This window comes from Marmota monax, unplaced genomic scaffold, assembly GCF_021218885.2.
Source record: "Marmota monax isolate L192 unplaced genomic scaffold, Marmota_monax_Labrador192_F-V1.1 WCK01_AAM20220418_F8-fsc00086, whole genome shotgun sequence".
Taxonomy (NCBI): domain Eukaryota; kingdom Metazoa; phylum Chordata; class Mammalia; order Rodentia; family Sciuridae; genus Marmota; species Marmota monax.
The window spans coordinates 7,160,214-7,170,803 of record NW_026693086.1 but is presented as its reverse complement, the minus strand read 5'-3'; the positions used below and the strand labels follow the sequence as shown (position 1 = coordinate 7,170,803).

General features: G+C 48.8%; 1 long non-coding RNA gene across 2 annotated transcripts in view; it reads right to left on the bottom strand.

Annotated features, from left to right (window-relative positions):
- Positions 1-1,107: 1,107 nt before the first annotated feature.
- Positions 1,108-10,590, bottom strand: part of LOC124099312 (uncharacterized) — a 65,407-nt gene continuing 55,924 nt past the window's right edge. Inside the window, exons 3-4 of one of the 2 annotated variants that reach the window (XR_006853924.2) lie at positions 4,088-4,411; positions 1,108-2,916 (exon numbers count right to left, since the gene is read on the bottom strand). This is a non-coding gene — a long non-coding RNA (uncharacterized LOC124099312). The remainder of the gene's footprint in view (positions 2,917-4,087; positions 4,412-10,590) is intronic. The other variant, XR_006853925.2, reaches the window with a different exon arrangement.

Below are 10,590 nucleotides of genomic sequence, written 5' to 3'. Positions count from 1 at the left end.
TTTTTAAAAGTCTAAGTTCATCAATGATATTGGTCTGCAGTGTTCTTTACTTGATGTGACCTTATCTGGTTTTGATATGAGAGTGATACTAGCTTCATAGAATGAATTTGGAAGTGCTCCGTTCCTTTCTATTTCATGGAATAATTTGAGGAGTATTGGCTTTAGTTCTTCTTTAAAGGTCTGGTAGAGGGCTGGGGATGTGGCTCAAGTGGTAGCACGCTCTTCTGGCATGCGTGCGGCCCGGGTTCGATCCTCAGTACCACATACAAGCAAAGCTGTTGTGTCCGCCGAAAACTAAAGGTCTGGTAGAATTCAGCTGAGAATCCATCTGGTCCCAGGGTTTTATTTTTTGGAAGGCATTTTTTATGGTTTCTATATCATTCCTAGTTATTGGTCTGTTTAGGTTTTCTATGTCGTCTTGATTCAGTTTTAGCAGGTTATATGTGTCTATTTCTTCTAGGTTTTCCAATTTATTGGAGTATAAGTTTTCAATATAGTCCCTAATGTTCTGTTGAATTTCTGTAATGTCTGTGATTTCTCCATTTTCATCTCTAATTTTATTAATGTAAGTCTTCTCTCTTTTCATTTTGGTTAGTTTGGCTAAATGCTTATCAATCTTGTTTATCTCAGAGTTAGCCACTTTATTGCACAAAGTGTGTCCACTGAAAGCCCATTTCACTGAAAGCCCATTTCTGTGCAAGGGCAAACCTGCATTTATTTCCCCTTGGCCAGCCTTTCACATCCCCCTTTTGCAGCTGCCTGCTCTTTTCAGTAGCATCCATTGGGCTTAGACACTGAACTTTTGCTGGAACCCAGAAGGCCTTGGTGGAAAACTCTTGTGTCCAAGATGAGGACAACCTCGTGTCTGTAGGACAGGGAACCTCCTGGCAGTAAGGAGGCGGGGCTTAGTGCCCCAAGGGGAAGGGCCACCGGTCAGAGCCGTGCCCAGAGCCCAGCCAAGTGTAGGATCCCTTCTGTAGTCTTCCTTTTTGCCTTTCTCCTGTGAATTGCTTTCATGTATGCTATGTAGAAGTTTTGAGAACTGTTGAATAAACACCCAGAGAGGCAGGGCCTGGGTGTTTACTCAACAGTTCTCAAAACTCCTTACATTTTGGTTCAGGCTCAGTCACTATTCCTAGACATAACTTTGTCCCAGCCTCAACATCATGTGTAAACACCACCTCATGCCTATCAGCTTCTGGCGCCACCATATTGCAGGGCCCAGTCTTAGATGAAGGAAAAACCAAACCCACCTGTATCGGACACTGAAAAATCTCAGATCCAAAGCTTGAAAGAAAGGTTTAAGTCTTGAAAGGGGGAATAGCAAATGAGGGCATTCATTTTTAATTTTTATTTTCTTTTTATGTGCTGAGGATCGAACCCAGGGCCTCATATGTTTGAGGCAAGCGCTCAGTCACTGAGCCACATCCCAGCCCGGCAAATGAGGGCATTTACTGCATGGTTCTCCAAACAATGTGGGGTATATTGAAGTATGGGCGAGTACCTATGTGGAATTACATCATGGCTGCAGTGATCACAAGCTGAATACAGAGCTATGGAGAGGGGAGCAGGATCCATGCCCAGAGGGTGGCAGTGCTGCAGAGCCCCAGAGCGCTTTCCAACCCTGAAAGCACCAGCTCCTCGCCTCCCATACGGCGGGAACCAGGACAGCACTGCCACCGCCTGGCGCAGATGGGAAACTACAGCTCAGAGGTGTTAAGTCCCATGGCCTAACCACACAGGCTTGGGCCAGGGTGCAGCGGAATTAGAACTCAGAAATCACGACCTGGAACGCAGTCCTTTCTCCCACTTCAGCACCCTGGATTGACTTTATGCAGCCTGGGAGGCCACTTGCCCTTTCCAGGTGTGGCTTCAGGGGTCCCGGGTCCCCTGTTTGTGTTGCCCATAGGAGATACCTGGTGGACAGAAGCCAGGTTGTAGGTTTCTGAAAGGTGCTTGATCTGTCCTGCAGTGGAAACTGTGGGCCAAGCTTCCGCGCACACGGCTCTGCCCTTTCTCCTGAAGGCTCCCCAGCCCCCTTTCTCCTCCAGGCTCACCTGTTCTGCTCCACTCCCACAGCGCGGCCACCAGTCCCCTGGAGGCAGGGACACTCTGCTCACCTAGAGGACACCTGCAGGATTTCGGTGGGTCGGAGCTACAGTTGCTAACCTCAGGGCCACTATGGCTCAATGAAAATGAAGGGAAAAGTTAAGTTGGAACAACAGATTAACACCTCTGCAGCCTCTGGACACCGAGAAAGTCTCTCAGATGGCAGAGTGTGCAAAACACAACAACTGCTAAAAATCAGAGCAATATGTAAAGGAGCGACCTCATTTTCTAGGTCAACATCACCATCTTCCCGAGGAATTTAACACGGGTGTAAATTGACAGACTTAGGAACTATCTTCTTGATTTTGAATGATGCAGAGTAGAAAAGCATGTGTAGGTTGATGTGAGACCCCCAGCGTCCTAAGGAATAATCAGAGATGGTTGTGCATGATCCAAGCACACAGCAGCCTGTTCCAAAGAGGACAGCTAGCCAGAAGGATTGGAGAACAGCTGCTGTAATGTGCATCTGCGCTGAGAAAGTAAGTTTACATCTCCTTCCTTTGAGTACTAAGTGGAAATCCCCAGAAGAGGCAACTGATGTGGTACGAATGCCACCCATGTGGAATCAGCTTTGTGAGGAGCAGGAAGCTCATTTCCTCCACATATCCCTTTACTCAGGCCAGGGTGCATACTGTGATCTGGTGACTTCCTTGTGGATGGACACCCATGAGAACGCAGTACTGCAAAATTAAGAAAAAGTCCAAGAAACTGTCAGATTTGTTTTCTCAGCTTCCCCTGTGTGCTGTACAGATGCAAAGTTCAGGCTGATTCCACAGCAAGGAACACTCCTCAGAGTGCAGAGACAACCTACAGAATGGAAGGAGAAAATTCATTTTCTATAGATCTGGCATGGGGTTGATATTCAGCATATATAAGATACTCCAAAAGTTCAATAGTAAAAAACTAAGTAAACAGCTCTAAATGTGCAGTAGAACTAAATAGACCTTTCTTAAAAAAAAAAAAAAAAAGCTCAGAACAAGTTGAGAGCACTTTATCTTAACTATATTAGTCTGCCAATCCTGAACAAGGAATGTCTGCATTCATTTATATTAAATTTGTTTTCTTTCAATTGTATTCAAGGTTTTCTGAAAGTACGTTTGTATTTTAAGATTTTAATTAAGGACTTTAATTTTGGGGGGTGCTATTGTAAATGGTAATGCTTTATCTGGGCACAGTGGTGCATGCCTGTAATCCCAGCGGCTTGGGAGGCTGAGATGGGAGGATTGCGAGTTCAAAGCCAGACTCAGCAACAGTGAGGCGCCAAGCAACTCAGTGATCCCTGTCTCTAAATAAAATACAAAATAGGGCTGGGAATGTGGCTCAGTGGTCGAGTGCCCCTGAGTTCAATCCATGGTACTCACCCTCTCAAATTTTTTTTTTAATTTTAGTTTTCAAACTTCAAAAACTCTTACATATTATTTATAATATATAGGAAATCAAAGGACTTTTTTCCAGTGGCTATTTACTTTGCTTTTTGTTATTTCCACCCATTTAGATCAAGACGTGGGATGGTATGCTCTATTTCTGTTTGATGTTCTGGAGTAATTAGAACAAATTTCAGAGTTTTACCAGTGTTGCCATGAGGGGGTGCTTAGCCATGGTTAAACAAGGAGCTCCCAGTGTCCTGTGCTATCCACATCGACCAGCAGGGGGCGCACAGAGTCACTCTCTTATTCCTAGGAGGAGCCCACCTTCAGGGAGTGGATGTCCTGTGTTTACAGTGAGCTTCCTTCTCCTGGGATCCACCTGGGAAGACCCCACAGTTGGGGAAGCCTGGGGATCCTTGTAGGGGAGTGTTTATTCTCCTCTGGACCCACCCTGGGAGATGCTGCTGCTGGGGACACTGGGAGGACACCTCCTACAGTGAGGACCAGAGATTCCTAATCCTCAGGATCCACCTCGAGAGATGACCCTGCTGGGGACACTTGGGGGCCATGGCTACAGTGAGGATCGGAGATTCGTTATCCTAGTGACTCACCTGGGATATACCGTGGCCTGGGGACACCTGAAAAGAACGAGGACATCTAGAGGGCCATAGCTTCCTTCTCCTGGTGACCCTCCTGGGAAGACACCGTGGCCTGGGATGCTTGGGTGGCAGTGTCCATGGTGAGGACCAGAGCTTCCTTCTTTGCTGCTGCACTGTGTGCTGAGGAAGCAGCCCTGCTACCTTCTTTACTTTCCCTGGTAACATTCTAGTCAGACTTATTTTTACAAACGTATCCTTTATTGAGGCTTTGGCCACTTGCCAACATAGCATGTCAAAGTGTTTCACTGGGATTGGAGGTGTTTCTGGGGAGAAATCCTAGGACAGAAAGGGGAAATACAGATACAACCTCAGAATGGTGCAAGGAGGGCAAGGAGGGCCCAGCATCTGAAGCCACACTGAGGGAAGAGCTAATGCACATCTCATTTCTTGTTTTTATTCATGTTATAATGGCTCATTTTTTTGGTACCAGGGATTGAACTCAGGGGCACTCAACCACTGAGCCACATCTCCAGCCCTGTTTTGTATTTTATTCAGAGACAGGGTCTCACTGAGTTGCTTAGCACCTTGCTTTTGCTGAGGCTGGCTTTGAACTTGATATCCTCTTGTCTCAGCCTCCCGAGTCTCTGTGATTACAGGCATGCACCACTGTGCCTGGTTATGGCTCACTTTTGTTATAGTGTTAAAGTACTTGAAAAATACCGATTGAAAAGTGGATATATTAAAACCCCAAATTACTTTAAGTGTAAATATTGTATTTGTGTCTGTTAAAAGAATAATCTAATGGATGGAGTTCTAGCTCAGTGGTGGAGGGGTGATGAGCATGTGTGAAGGTCTGGGTTCAAATCCAGGCACTGCAAGAAAACCTAACCAAACCCAACCCAGACTGGAAAATTGTGCAGTATTAATTACCTACTATTTATCAGTAGGTAAGTTACATGGAAAGAAAAGGAAGGAGGACTTAAGATGTATTAATCACACGCAATGGATGCTCCTAGTATGAAGCAGATTTATTTATATTTAAAACTATAAAATTAATTTGAAACAATTGGAAAAATCTGTGTATTGATTGGGCATATGGGATTAAGGAATTATCTGTGATTATTTCTACTGTGAAAATATTATTGTGGTTGCATTAAAGAGTTCTTCCCATTACATGACTAAATTTTTTTTTGTAGAAGAAGCCAGATGATAGTGGGTTTTGCTGGGTGATCCTGCTCACAGCAGGGTGAGCTGTCTGGTAAGTCCCAGGATACTGGCTGTGTGGGTAGTCATCTGGCTTCACTACTCAGAATCCTTGGGGTATAGCCTTCAGCACCTATGAACCCAACAGTGAGAGTTTTGTAGGCAGAGTGCAGGACCACACCACCTAGAATTGTCAGGGGCCCCAAACTCCCAGCAGCCTCTGCTGTGAGGGCTGCATAGGCAGAACAGCAGAGTATATATTGTACATAATTCTCAGTACCTGCATCTCCCAGAGCCTCTGTGATGAAGGTTGCAAGATCAGAAAGCCAGACTACATTGCCCAGAATTCTTGGGCATGCCTTTGTGAATGCATAGCCTGCAGCTCCCATGGCCCTACATGGTCATGACTGTGTGGGAAGAATACTGGGCTACCCTACCCAGAATCCCTGAGGATTCCTGGATGAATAGGCTACCTATAATTCTGAGAGCTTTCTTTGTTGAGGGCTCCATTGCTAGAGCATTGGATGACACTACCTAGAATCCTCATATTACCGGAACAAGCATGTGGACTTCAGCTTTCATGTCCTGTTGATGTAGGGGTGTGCAGGCAAAACACTGCACTACATTACACAGAATCCTCAGGTGTGCCAGCTCCCAGGATCCTCTGTGATGCACAAGCAAAACACTGGACTACATTTCCCATAATTTTTAGGGAGCTGTAGCTTCCAGAATCCTCTATGGTCAGGACTGTTAGACTAGAGAAATGAATTCCACTACCTAGAATCCTGGGACAGGGGAGTGTCAAGGAGAATGTACAGACTACAACTCACTGATATGTCCACTGTGAGAACTGTGCAGGCTGAAGGCCAGACTACAATACTTCTCAGAATCCCCAGGTGAACATGTAGCTGCAGTTCTCAGAGGCCTGCATGGAGAGGGCTGCATTGGAGGAGCACCAGATTATACCAGCTAAAATCCTCAGAGTACCAGGGCAAGCTTGTGGCTTGCAGTTTCTATAGTCCTCCTGGCAGGGGTGTATCAGCAGCCCCTGAGAATTGTACACTCAATTCTCAGGGGCTGCAACTCCCAGGATCCTCCCTGATGAGAACTGGAGAAAGCTGAACTTTACTACCCAGAATCTTTGGTGGGAGACATCCAGGCAAGCATGCAGCCTGCAACACCCAGAGGCCTCCATGGCATGGGCTATGAACGCAGGTCAGACTACACTACCCAAGATTCCTGGGGGAATGGAAGCTCCCAGACATCTTCCTGTGAGGGCTATATGGGTAGAGCTTTGGATTGTGCTATCCAGAGTCCCCAGGAATACCTGGACAGGAATGTGGCAGGCAGCTATCAAGAGCCTTGATGAAGAGGTCCACTTAGGTAGGGTAGATTGCTACACTACCCAGAACACCAAGTGGCCCACAGCTCCCAGAGACCTCTGAAGTCAGGGCTGAAGAACTGATTACAGTGTCCAGAATTCTTGGGCGTTCACAGCCACAGGAGCCAACTTCGTGAGGCTATACCAACATAGTATCAGACAATACTTTCCATGATTTTGGGGGGATCTGCAGCCTCCAGAGCAAGGGCTGCATTGTAGAATAATGGATTACACTATCCTGGGGCTGCCAGGCAAACACATGGCTTGCAGCCCACTTAGGCTTCCAGAGTGAGTGCTTCACCTGCAGAACACCAGACTGCACTGCCCAGAAAACTTGGGGGTCTGTGTCTTCCAAAGCCTTCACATTGAGGGCTGGGTGGCAGAGTGCCAAAATACACTTCTGGCCCATATCTCCCAGAGGTCTCTTGCGGGAGGGCTGCATGGTCAGAGCATGACGACTCTGCCCAGGTCCTCTATGGCAGAGTAGTTGTGGCACTCAGCTCCCAAGGTCCTCTATGGCAAGGCTTGTGTGGACAGGACACCTGATATGCTGACCCAAATGCTGAGTGAATGTGCATCCAATTCTTCCAGGGGACTCTATGGTGAGAGAAGGGAAGGTAGGACAGACTGAATTATCTAGATTGCCCTGAGTCAAGGGTGGGCATTGTGGCTGGCAGCTCCCAGACACCTCTGCTACTAGAGGACGGCTGGTAGGATGGACTTAACTGTCTAGAACCACCCTGGGGTTCTGGGAGTTTGCTTCTGAGCTCAGGTTCTCCTCGACTTGACAGTGGCCATTCTGGGCTGGGATTTAACAGATTTTCTTAAAACCCCTGATTATAAAATGGGACAGTCCCTGGCTAAGTCACCCTGTCTCTAAGACTTCACATCCCAGAAGCCTCTGTGGTGGTCTGTTTCTGGCCTTCTGCCCTTGGGTGCATGAGTGTCTGGACTCCCTGAGGCTGCCTCCATCAGTGCATCTGTCTGCTTGGCTCAGGCTGCTGCAGCACTTAGCTTGGTGGAGTGCAGGGCTGGGGTGCAGTGAGGGGGTCTCCTGGACTCCATTTCTCCTCTCCTGAGATTCCACTCCTCATGGTGCCACAGCCAGATCTGGTTACAGCAGTAGGAACAGATTTTATTCAGTAACTCCTGAGGGAGCAAGAAAGCATTGACATTCACCAGGGAGCCTGGAGAGGCCCTGCCTCTGAGCTGTGAGCAGCTCCTGCGCTGGCGTGGCCAAAGGGGCCTGGTTAATAAGGGGCAGGGTCTTGCTGCCATCTTTAATGACGCCTCCTTGAGGAGCTGGCTTCCCCCTCAGGAACAACCCAGGAGAGCCCCAGCTCACGGGAGTGTTGGGTCACTCCACAGGGAGGGGCAGAGCTCCCTTCTCAGAGCAGATTGAGAAAGACACCCAGGTTGGGGACCCTCGTGGGTCATGCCTCCAGGGACTCCCGGAGCCCCTTCTCCTCAGAGCAGCCTCAGCAGACTCTTGGCTTAGAGACTTTCATGAGTCTTGTCTCTAGGGACACCTGAGGTTCCTTTCTCCTCAGAGCAGCCTGAGGGGGACGCCTGTCTTGGGGACCCTCATTGTCATGTTTCTAGGGACACCCAGAGCTTCCTTCTCCTCAGAGCAGCCTGGGGGCGATGCTTGTCTTGGGGACCCTCATATTTTATGTTTCTAGGGTCTCCTAGGGTTTCCTTCTCCTCAGAGCAGCTTGAAGGAAATCCAGGGTTGAGGACCCTTGTGGGTCATGTCTCTAGGGACACCAAGAACCCCCCTTCTCCTCAGAGCATCCCAAGGGAGACGCCTGGCTGGGGACCCTTCTGTGTCATGTTTCTAGGGGCACCAGGACCTCCCTTCTCCTCAGAGCAGCCTGAGGGAAATGCCAGGGTTGGAACTCTTGTGGGTCATGTCTTTAGGGGTGCCAGGAACCCCCTTCTCCTCAGATCAGCCTGAGGATGATGCTTGTCTTAGGTACCCTTGTGTGTCATGTTTCTAGGGACACTAAGAGCTTCCTTCTCTCAGAGCAGCCTGAGGGGGGACTCCTGTCTTGGGACTCCTCATGTGTCAGGTTTCTAGGGTTGCCTAGGGTTTCCTTCTCCTCAGTGCAGCTTGAGGTAGATCCAGGGTTGGGGACCCTTGTGGGTCATGTCTCTAGGGATGCCAGGAACCCCCTCCTCCTCAGAGCAGCCTGAGGGAGATGCGTGGCTTGGGGACCCTCATGGGTCATGTCTCTAGGAACTCCAGGACTTCCCTTCTCCTCAGAGCAGCCCAAGGGAGATGGCTGAGCTTGCATAACCTCATGGATCTCATCTCTAGGGATGCCTGGAGCTCCCTTCTCAGAGCAACCTGATGGAGATGCCCAACTTGGGTACATTGTGGTTTATGTCTCTATGATGCCCAGAGATTCTTTCTCCTTAGAGCAGCCTTATCCAGATTCTTGGCTTGGGGACCCTCGTGGGTCATGCCTCTAGGATCGTCTGGGATTTCCTTCTCCTCAGAGTAGCCTAAGGCAGATGCGTGGCTTGGGGTCATGTCTCTAGGAATGCCAGGAGCTCCCGTCTCCTCAGAGCAGCCTGAGGGAGATGCTTGGCTTGGGGACCCTCATGGGTCATGTCTCTAGGGGTTCCAGGAACTCCCTTCTCAGAGCAGCCTGAGGGGGATGTGTGGCGTGGGGACCCACCTGGATCATGTCTCTAGGGATGCCTGGGTTTTCCTTCTCAGAGCAGCCTGAGGTGGATGTGTGGCTTGGGGACCCTCCTGGGTTATGTTTCTTGGGACACCTGGAGCTCCCTTCTCAGAGCAGGCAGAGGGAGACACCTGGCTTGGGGACCCTCATGAGTCAAGTCTCTAGGGACGGCAGGTGCTCCCTTCTCAGAGCAGCCTGAGGGTGAGCCTCACTGTGGACTCTCATGGGTCATGTCTCTAGTGATGCCAGGAGCTCCCTTCTCTTCAGAGCAGCCTGAGGGAGATGCCAGGGTTGGGGACCCTAGTGGGTCATGTCTCTTGGGACACCAGGAGCTCCCTTATCCTCAGAGCAGCCTGAGGGAGATGCCTGGCTTGGGGATGCTTGTGGGTCATGTCTCTAGGGACACCTAGGGTTTTCTTCTCTTCAGAGCTGCCTGAGGGAGATGCCTGGCTTGCATACCCTCATGGATGCCTGTAGCTCCCTTCTCAGAGCAGCCTGAGGAAGATTCCTGACTTGGGTACATTATGGTTAATGTCTCTATGATGCCCAGAGATTTTTTTTCTCCTTATAGCAGCCTTAGCCAGACTCTTGGCTTGGGGACCCTCATGGGTCATGTCTCTAGGATGCCAGGAACTCCCTTCTCCTCAGAGCAACCTTGGGCTGATGCCTAGCTTGGGGGATGCACGGAGCTTCCTTCTCCTTAGAGCAGCCTCAGGGAGAGGCCTCAGAATCTTCTGGATGGACCAGTGGTAGATGAGGAAAATGTGGGGAGGGTGACTAGAAAGTCCCCAACCTGGGCCTGAGAGCTGAGGGGAGCCTGGATATGAGCTCATTCTCTTCTCTTTCAGCAAGGCTCACCTTATAGAAGGGCCCCTTCCTTGAGGCTGTGACCCTCATCATCATAACATGGCCAGCCTGGGTGTTTTCTGAGGAACTTGACATGTAGGAAAGGAGGAACATTGAGGGAGGGTCCTGAGCCCAAAAAGATGGAGCCTTAGTGTGCTCCATTACTTGTTTTCCTTAATGTTTTTTTTAATATTTAAAAAATATATTTTTTAGTTGCAGATGGACACAATACCTTTATTTTATTTATTTATGTGGTGCTGAGGATTAAACCCAATGCCTCACAGGCAAGTGCTCTACTACTGAGCCACAACCCCATCTCCTTCCTTAATGTTTTAATGTTTTTTCTCCTTTTTTAAAAGATAAACTAATATAATAGATGTCAGGTGGTCTTTAAC